This window comes from Narcine bancroftii, chromosome 8 (assembly GCF_036971445.1).
Source record: "Narcine bancroftii isolate sNarBan1 chromosome 8, sNarBan1.hap1, whole genome shotgun sequence".
Lineage (NCBI taxonomy): Eukaryota > Metazoa > Chordata > Chondrichthyes > Torpediniformes > Narcinidae > Narcine > Narcine bancroftii.
In genome coordinates, this window is record NC_091476.1 from 134,990,858 (window position 1) to 135,001,298 (window position 10,441).

A 10,441-nucleotide genomic window follows, 5' to 3' on the forward strand; every position below is an offset into this window, starting at 1 on the left:
ATGGGTACATTTCAGATCACTTTAAATTGAGTAGGTCAACTAGACAGGGATGTCCATTATCACCTTCCCTGTTTGCTTTGGTCATAGAACCATTAACAGAACTGATAAGAAGGGAACCTAGGATAAAGGGAATAAAAGTAAATAAAAAGAATTTAAAATTAACTTGTTTGCGGATGACATTGTAGTATATTTAACAGACCCAAATATATTAATAAAAAAGTCTATATATAAACTTGAAAGAATATGGAGAAATATCAGGAAATAAGGTTAACATCAATAAAAGTGAAGTGATACCAATGAACAATCTCAATTATACAAAATATAAAAAGGAATTCCCTTTTAAATGGCAATCACAGGCTATATGTTACAAAGCAGCTCATTGTTTAGCCCAATTACTGTGAACCCCAAGATCTCGATGAATAGATCCAGGACAGTCTCAGCCAGGAAGCTTGGTCACAGAACTGAGTTGCTTCCTTGTGTTTTTGTGCTCTGTTGCTACAATTTAATTAAAAAAAAATATTTAGACGTACAGCATGGTAACAGGCCCGGTATGATTTTGAACAGTGGGAGGAAATCAGACCCCCTGGGGAAAATCCACTCAGCACGGGGAGAATGTACAAACTCTTTAAAGATAATGTGGGATTCGAACCACAGTCCTGATCGATGGTGCTGTAAATGCATTGCACTAACCGCTACAACAACCATGCCGCCCAGTGATTGCTGGAGAAACTCAGTAAATCAGTGTACTTTATTCTTTGGCTTGGCTTCGCGGACGAAGATTTATGGAGGGGTATGTCCACGTCTGCTGCAGGCTCGTTGGTGACTAACAAGTCCGATGCGGGACAGTCAGGCACGGTTGCAATGGTTGCAAGGGAAAATTGGTTGGTTGGGGTTGGGTGTTGGGTTTTTCCTCCTTTGTCTTTTGTCAGTGAGGTGGGCTCTGCAGTCTTCTTCAAAGGAGGTTGCTGCCCACCGAACTGTGAGGTGCCAAGATGCATGGATGGGGACGATATCAGCCCACTGGCGGTTGTCAATGTGGCAGGCACCAAGAGATTTCTTTAAGCAGTCCTTGTACCTCTTCTTTGGTGCACCTCTGTCTCGGTGGCCAGTGGAGAGCTCGCCATAGAACACGATCTTGGGAAGGTGATGATCCTCCATTCTGGAGACGTGACCCACCCAGCGCAGTTGGGTCTTCAGCAGCATGGATTCGATGCTTGCGGACTTTGCCAGCTCGAGTTCTTCGATGTTGGTGATGAAGTCATTCCAATGAATGTTGAGGATGGAGCGGAGACAGCGGTGATGGAAGCGTTCTAGGAGCCGTAGGTGATGCCGCCGGAGGCCCAAGGTCCTGTTGCTGCCGCCACCGGAGGCCCGAGGTCCTGTGTACTTTATATAGCAAAGATAAAGATACATAACCAAGTTTCAGGTTTGAGCCCTTCATCCACGTATGACAGGAAGGTAATGTGGCAGTGGAAACGTGCCTGGATGAGTACATGGCCATTAAGCTTGAGAGCAGTAGGGATTACAGAATGGGAGTAGTGAGAGAGATTTCCACAGAATTCTCCCACTTGTACAAAAACAAATCTGTCACCATAATATGAGCCACCTTCCCTTTTCAAATGGAATTGATAATTTCCAGTCATATATCCATTTGTAACAGAGCCAGGAAACTGTCAGAGAATAATTCATACAGACAATGAGTGAGCTTCTAGAAGACATGTTACAAACATCATTGTGCATAGATGAGATATGATGTTTAAAACAGGCAAATTCTAGAATGTGGGGGATAAAGGGGGCTAAATATTAGCAGTTGGTGATGTCAGAGAATGGATCGGTGAAGGCAGAATGAAGGTTGGATAAGTATAACTGAAGCAAGAAGATGAAGCAAACCCAGTAGATTAGAAAGTAAACTCTTAAAAAAAGATGGAATATAGTTTGAAATTTAGATATAGGAGAGTGAGGGTCATGGTTTGCTCGAGGTTGTAAGTCAATGGAAATTGATAGTGGCTTTGTAACTTTTTCATTACAATTTGCATTTTCCCACAGTCAAAGAGTTGAAAAAAGTTGTGCATAGAAGGAAAGATGCTCAATTGTTTAGGGTTTATTCTGAATTCTGAAAGGCTTATGAAAGAGAAATTGTGGTAAATTGGTTTCATTACCACCAGAAATAGTAGAAATGTGAAAGGAAAGTTCCTCTTCAAACAGGGGTCAGGCAAGAATAAGAACAAGATCTGCATTGCTAAATGTATTTATAGCTTGACAGTACGATGAATGCTTTACACAATCAAATCACATCTCAAATGCCCAAAGGAAAAGCTGTCTGTAGAGCGCGTCGGAAGAATCAAAGGCTTGTTGATCCAAACCAAGGCTTTTATTAACTAGAAGACTGAAGCGTATCACATGTAGGTCGACCAGTCCAGAATGACCTGGTCTGGCTAGGAGCAATCCTTTAAGACCTGCCAGTAGGCGTGGCTACACTCTCAGCTAGTCACAGTCATCCTACACTACAATCTGCACATATACACATTGGTGATAGAATCTGTACTGTCACACTGTCTACACAGATATTTTCTGCTTACTTTTACCAAATCACCCTGTAATTCAGTTTGACAACAAATTCAAAACTATATCCATTGGTTATTTCTTAACACCAAAAGAAAGTTAATTCTTTTGATACGAGGTTAAGAATTTTATTTTATTGTTCATTCAAGTGATGTAGGCTTTGCAGTCTGAATTAGCATTTAATTTCTCATTCCTAATGATGAGATAAATTATATTAGTTCGGGGAATTAGGTGTGAGTTTTCCATTATCATTAATTCATTCCAGCCAAAGTAGTATAGTGGACATTGCTGTGATTGAAGCATTTTATTTGCCTTTGTGAGGGAAATTAATTTACTCATCATGGTATTAAGGATGTTGAAATCAGTGGATGTATCAACTCAAAGGGGGCAAATCAAATTCATCTAAAGGGAAGCCTGTTAGCCAAAATCAATAACATGTACAATTAGGGAAATTATTCAGAGATTCAGAAGTCCAGCTTCCTTTCACTGGCTTAATACCACATGGAATTGGAAAGCAAAACCTCAGATGCTTCTGCAAGTACATTGTATGGTAAAGTTGCTGATGGTAAAGATTCTTTCAACTTGCAGAAAATTATTGGCAAGATCTCGCAATAAAACTTTGAACAGGAAATATGAGACTGTGATGTGGGAAATGAAATACAGTAAAACCCTTGGTACCTGGCACCAAAGGGGATTGATAGATGCCAGATAAGTGATTTTACCCATTGCTTGAGATTGTACGTTGGATAATTGGCGAACTAATGCCGAGCCATACCATTTTTAAGCTTTTACCTATTTATTTTCTGTAATTGCTGGTCGTTTGAGGTTACTGGTTGTTTGAATTCTGGTTGACAGGGGTCTTATTGTACAAGTAGCACACTTGTGTAAATGTACTTCCAAATGGCATTTGTATGTCCTGTTAGTATGATTTACGATTTACCTATCAGCGACTGAGGCATTGTACTTTGGAGACATACATAGTTCAAATAAGAAAATTGAACAATATATTTGGAGTTATTTGGGTTCTGTGGGTCGTGAGTAAAATAATTCCATTTTAGAATACAACCCAGTCCTGAATTATATTTTATGAACATTTCTACTTCAAAGGGCACAATGGTACATCTGGAATAAATTAAAGACTCGTTGGAGAATTCATTGTCACACTGAGACTTTTGAACTGATTTGGTGCATCAAAGACTAGGAACTCAAGGCAACGTCACAGGCTGATGGCAAAGGACTCACAGAGACCCAAAGATGAAGCAGTGGCAACCTACCTTGGTTGGTCTATCTTTACCACTGTCTTTTGTTGTCTCCCGTTTGGACTAGCTGCAGTGGTTTATTCCTGCAAGGTTAGTTATAAATTTATATAAGGTCCTTAAGGCTTCAGCTGCTGCTATAAAAAGACACATGCTGAGATCAAGCATATTATTTGGACCTCAAAATTCCATTTAACTTTAATTTTTAATTAAATTACAAAATAAGGAATATAGTTTCACAGGTACTTCAATCCACTGGGATTTAAAGAAAGGGGAAATGCGTGGTGAAATCAGATACAATCACCACGTTAAAAAGTCATTTAGGCAGACCCACAAATAGGAAGGCATAGGAGGATAGAGACCTTTTAGGGGAACGAATGGAATTTGCGTGGATGGACAAAAGGGTCAGCATGTAATAGTTGGGCTGAATGGCCTGCTTCCATGCTGGACAACTTCATGGCTCTAAACATGTTAACAGTGCAGTACTTCCCATGTGTGTTGGAGTATTAGAATTATTCCTCATTGGAATAGTGAGCACTAAGCTGACAGTCAAATGTTCAAGATTCCTTTATTGTCATGTACAGAACAAGTAATATTACATGAAATTGCCTTGTGCCTGTCATAAGTCAAAAAAGTTTCCGTTAGTGTTCCCTGATACCCCTTAAGAGAGAAAGAGAAGCAAATGAGAAGTAAAACATGGTGGTTGAAGTAAAAACACAAAGGAGGTCAAAGAGTGTCCTTTATGTAGCAAAGATAAAAATACATAACCAAATTTCGGGTTTCAGGCCTTCATCAAGGTATGACAAAATGTAGGCAGGCGCCTAAACATCAGATCCAAACCTCTGACCACGATCAGGAAGCCCAGTTCCGATGCCAGGTTCCCATGAGCCTGCCTCGAGCAGCCCAGAGTCATTTGCAAAGTTCTACAGGCTGCAATAAGTAATCAGAATTGTGATCACGAATGGTTGGCTTCATCCAAATGTAGGTAACAGAAGAAATAAATTTAGAATACTTGATTAGTAACTTTGAAAATGAAGGGGACTCATACCAGTGGTGTGCTGGAAGAATTAGTTGACTGGACAGAAGCTATATTTAGTTGACCATACACCTTCTTCACAACCGCTCTCATTGCAAATCAATAGAAGTAACTTTGAAAGGAGTTCACAACCTAGATCTCTCCAACTGCTCCCTCTCTGTATTCGCTGACACAGAGTGTGCACATCATCAAGAAAAACCAATCAAAGCATGAGGAGATCTTTGGCAGGCACTGTACTGGAGATTAAAATTCTGGCCACCAGAAACAGTTGCAGCATTGTTTATCTTGGACCATTATCATTATGCATCAATGAGCGTGGCTGTAGCTAGTTGTAGCTCTGTGATTTCACACAGATGGACAGGAATACTAATCACTAAACTGTCATCAGCAAAGAGGCTGAAATAAAGAGTAGTGCACATTTTAGTATCTGATCACAACACCACACACATTGCATGATTCTTATGAACATTTTCCCAAGCAGATATTGAAATACCAGGTGGGCAGCACGGTTAGCGCAACACTATTACACAAAACTCAAAACGGTCAACCAGTTTACCTATCTCAGCTGCACCATTTCATCAGATGCAAGGATCGACAACGAGATAGACAACAGACTCGCCAAGGCAAATAGCGCCTTTGGAAGACGACACAAAAGAGTCTGGAAAAACAACCAACTGAAAAACCTCACAAAGATAAGCGTATACAAAGCCGTTGTCATACCCACACTCCTGTTCGGCTCCGAATCATGGGTCCTCTACCGGCATCACCTACGGCTCCTAGAACGCTTCCACCAGCGTTGTCTCCGCTCCATCCTCAACATTCATTGGAGCGCTTTCATCCCTAACGTCAAAGTACTCGAGATGGCAGAGGTCGACAGCATCGAGTCCACGCTGCTGAAGATCCAGCTGCGCTGGGTGGGTCACGTCTCCAGAATGGAGGACCATCGCCTTCCCAAGATCGTGTTATATGGCGAGCTCTCCACTGGCCACCGTGACAGAGGTGCACCAAAGAAAAGGTACAAGGACTGCCTAAAGAAATCTCTTGGTGCCTGCCACATTGACCACCGCCAGTGGGCTGATATCGCCTCAAACCGTGCATCTTGGCGCCTCACAGTTTGGCGGGCAGCAACCTCCTTTGAAGAAGACTGCAGAGCCCACCTCACTGACAAAAGGCAAAGGAGGAAAAACCCAACACCCAACCCCAACCAACCAATTTTCCCCTGCAACCGCTGCAACCGTGTCTGCCTGTCCCGCATCGGACTTGTCAGCCACAAACGTGCCTGCAGCTGACGTGGACATTTACCCCCTCCATAAATCTTCGTCCGCGAAGCCAAGACAAAGAAAAAATTACAGCGCCAGAGACCCTCATTTAAATTCGGTGTAGACTATAGGGAGTTTGTACATTCTCCCTGTGTCTACATGGGCTTCCTCTGGGTGCTCTGGTTTCTTCCCACCCTTCAAAATATACAGAGGTGGGGGTTTGTAGGTTAATTGGTTGTATTTGGTGGTACGGGCTCATGGACTGGAAGGGCCTGTAACCATGCTTTATGTCCAAATTTAAATGACAAATGCACCAAACTTTCCAATGTTACACCAAGCAGTTAAATCTTGGCCACGGATTTGCATTACTGTAGCATTTGAGTGCTGGCAAGGTCTCCATTAATTCTCTGTGCTTTTACTTTTCTTCCCATCTCCCTTATCACATTTTTGTGAGAGTTGTTTTGTATCTCCAAGCCAGCATGTTGCCAGGGTGACGCAATTCAAAATAATTGGTTTCCATTTGAACTTGCTTTCAGATGGGAATTGGTACAAGAGAAAAAAAATAATTTTCACTCAGTCTAATATTATCCATGAGCAGCCAAAAACAGCAGCCAAATTACATGTAGCTATGCACTTCCCATTACTATTGCGACACGGAAAAGATTTATCAACACGAAACAAATGACAGCTTCAAAGCTTTCTAGAAGGCAGCTTAATTGCAATGATGGAGCAAAGGTTGGCAGAACTCCCTCTGTTACACTGACTGTGGCATTGAACATGGTCCAAGAGTGCAAATTTTGTTGGATGTGATGCATTGGATGAACTCTTGGGAATAAAAAACACTGTAGGTCTCATAGAAATTTGGAAAATAGGGATAGGACAGGCTATGTAGCCCTTCATTCTTACTCTATTATTCAATAGGATCATGGTGGATCATCCATTTCAGTATCCTGTACTCTCCATCACCTCATATCCCTTTGTGAATTACTAAGAGGTGCTTGGCTACCTGGCCAGTTATGAGCATTGGATTTCTGGAGATACATGGGGCCAGACAGAACAACACTCCCAAGGGATTGACTGCAAAGCAGAGGAAAGGGCCCACCTTAAATTGCTCTTTCCCAAAATAGTGACAGTTCCAAATGTAAATGGCTGCTGGATCGCCAGACACTCCAGGGTTAAACTTGGTCTTACAAACTCCAAATGTTATGAACAATCTGGACATTTAGGTTTTTACACCAGAATATGACCAGGAACCTTCTCTGCCATTTGATAAGATTATGGCTAGCTTGGCTGTGGTTCCCAGAAAGGTTTAATTCCTTTATTCTTCAAAAACTTAATTCAATTATTTAATTATATTTATAGTTGAAATTAATTTAATCAATTGGAGATTATATTGTGGAAAAAAGTACATGGAAATAATGTGAATTAAAAGCAGTTTAAAAAAAAAAGTAGTTATTTGAGCAGAAGGAACCTTCGAAGGAAATTGAGCAATGTAAAATGGAGTGAGGTTGAGCCCTGGTCTGTGGTGAAGTATCAAATATTTTTTAGGTTCTCCTGTAGGATCTGCGTGTCACAGGTTGAGCCAGGATTTATTACCCATTCCAAGAGCAGATGGCAAATAGTGATCTTAGGAAACCCTGGATAAAGTTGGTATGAGTATGTTTGAAAGATTGGCATTCACACCACTTAAAAATAAGGGGTTGTCCATTCAATTCAGAAATAGGATGAGTTTTTGATTTTCCCATAGATCTGCAAGTCTTTAGTGGTGGAAACATAGTCTTTGAATATTTTGAGATAGATAGGTTCTTTATAAGCAAGTGGTTGAAAGGTTACTGCCAGTAGGCAGGAATCTGGAATTACAGCTGTGTTAATCTCAATCTTAGTGAATGGCGGAAGAGGCTTGAGTCCTGCTCCTAATCCATTATTTGGAGTAGTCTGACATGAAACGTCAACAATTCTTTTTTCTCCCGCTTGTGTTCACGGACATAGAAGCAGCCTCTGTCATCAAGGACCCTCACCACCAGATCATGCCCTTTTCTCAGGCTGCTACCATCAGGAAGGAGGTACAGAACCCTGAAGGCACACACCCAATGTAACAGAAACAGCTTCTTCCCCTCCATCATCAGATTTCTGAATGGATAAAGAACCTATGGACATTACCTCACTTTTTCGCACTTTTTTAAAAAGTATGGCATTTACAGAATTGTAATTTAAAGAAATATTGCACTGCATTGCACAATACTGCTGTGCAAAGCAACAAATTTCATGACACATGTTAATGATAATAAACCCAATTCCATTGCTGCTCAGCCTGCTGAGTTCCACAGCAAATTGTGCTTTGTTCCATTTCATTGACCAGTGAGTAAGCCCACTGAGAAATAGTGCATGTTGGAGTAGCGAATGCCCAATCCGAAAGAACCTCAGAATATTCTTTTTAAATTTGGTTTATAACTTTAATGAAATATTTGTTTCAGTAATGATATCATAGATTAGTCATATATCCTGCAGAATTGATTAGTAATATCCTTGGCCATCAGGCCTATCATATGTGACTCCAATCCCCTAACAAGGAAGCCAACTTGGATACAGCCCAGCAAGCCACTCCATTGTTTTGGATTGACTGCTCCTTCATACAAAGATTGCAGCAGTTCAAAAACACAGTTCAACCCCACCCTCTCGGGGGGAAAAGGACATGGTCAATCACACTTTGTCTCGGCTTCCCAGCGAAATGCTAGCTAGCACTTATGGAACAAATTTTATGCCAGCCAGTTTCATAGGCTGATCAACAAGTATGTAGAACGCTTCTGAACAAGTCACCACCTGTTGGGAAGGTGAGGAGAAAAGAGAACCAAATTAATCACAAATCAAGGGTCATTTAAATCACGATGTGAAGCATAATCCGAATAACAATTAGTATCATATTTACTGATTAGCTTGTACGGTAGTAGCAATTATTAACATCTTGGCACAAACACAGATGAGGTAGATATTCAAATAATATCATCTGTGATTCAGGGGTTTTCTCTTCATTTTTAGGCTAATAAAGCTCTTGATCGAGGAAATACGGAGGAAGCCAGCAGAGCCTCTAGCGTCGCAAAAAGATTTAACATACTGGGATCTGCGTTCGGAGTCATTATTATTATAGCAGTAATTATTTACGTGGCTGTTCTCATCATTCCAGAGAAAACTCTGACATGAAGAGTTTTCACCGATAGTTTATTTTGCTCTTTGTTTACAAATGATTTTATGGAAGAAAAATGATTGTGAAATATTTGCCCAAGGGCCAGTAATCCTCAGCTTACTGCACAGTGCAAAATCGGCTTTCAATTCAATGCGGCTGTAATATGTAAGAGTATCTGATAAAATATTTGATGAAATATAATCATAATACAAAATAGCTTCAAATTCTGGTCTTTTATTCTGTGTTTATTTATCATGAAGAGTAAACCAGCAAAGGAGTAAAGCCAACATAATACAGTAAAATCCCCATTATCTGGAATTCCAGTAACCAGACTCAAGCACCCAGCAAAATAAAGCGCAAAATAAATAGGTAAAAAATACAAAACTTGAACATTTGGGCACCCCCCCCCCCCCCCATCAGTTAGTTCGCTAATCATGCAACACGCAATCTCAAGCAACCAGCATATTCACTTATCCAGCATCAACCAATCCCTAGATGCCAGTACTGGTGATTTTAATGAATAATGTAATTAGTCACTGCATATGGAGGCACAAGAGGGAAGAAAGCCCTTTAGCCTGTTGAATGTGTAGCAATTCTATCTGAGCTCTACTCATAGAACATTACAGCAATATAGGCCCATCGGCATACAATATTGTGTCGACTTGTACTGTATAAACCTACTCCACAATATTCTAATCTTTCCCTACCACACCCATAACTTTTTATTTTTCCTACATCTACGTCCACCATGAGTCTTTTGAATGTCCCTATTGTACCAGCCTCCACCATCACCACCCCACCCCCCAACCCACCCCCAGCAATGCATTCCAGGGACCCAACACTCTGTGTAAAAACAACTTACCAGTTATTCCTTATGAAACATCAATCACTGCCTGATACAGTTTGAACACCAACCATGAGGCCAACTAGTGGTGACCTTGGTTATAACGGACTTGGAGGACTGTGTATACAGGTACTACTGATCAGCAAATGGAAAGGGTAATAGAGAGAGGGCAGAGAAGCATGATCCCAGAAAAATGAGCTACAAACATCAGGAAAAGGTGAGGCAACTGGGTATGTTTCCTTCTGAAAAGTGAGAAATGGCCTGATCGGGATCTTTGCAATAATAAATCTTCAGAAAGGATAC

General features: G+C 40.9%; 1 long non-coding RNA gene across 2 annotated transcripts; it reads left to right on the forward strand.

Moving 5' to 3' along the window:
• Positions 1-1,781: 1,781 nt before the first annotated feature.
• On the forward strand, positions 1,782-9,518 carry LOC138741204 (uncharacterized). 2 transcript variants are annotated; one of them, XR_011343386.1, is made up of 3 exons: positions 1,782-1,851; positions 3,670-3,911; positions 9,150-9,518. It is a non-coding gene; the product is annotated as an uncharacterized lncRNA (long non-coding RNA). The 2 variants fall into 2 exon arrangements; XR_011343385.1 differs by having other exon boundaries at positions 1,816-1,905.
• Positions 9,519-10,441: the final 923 nt, after the last annotated feature.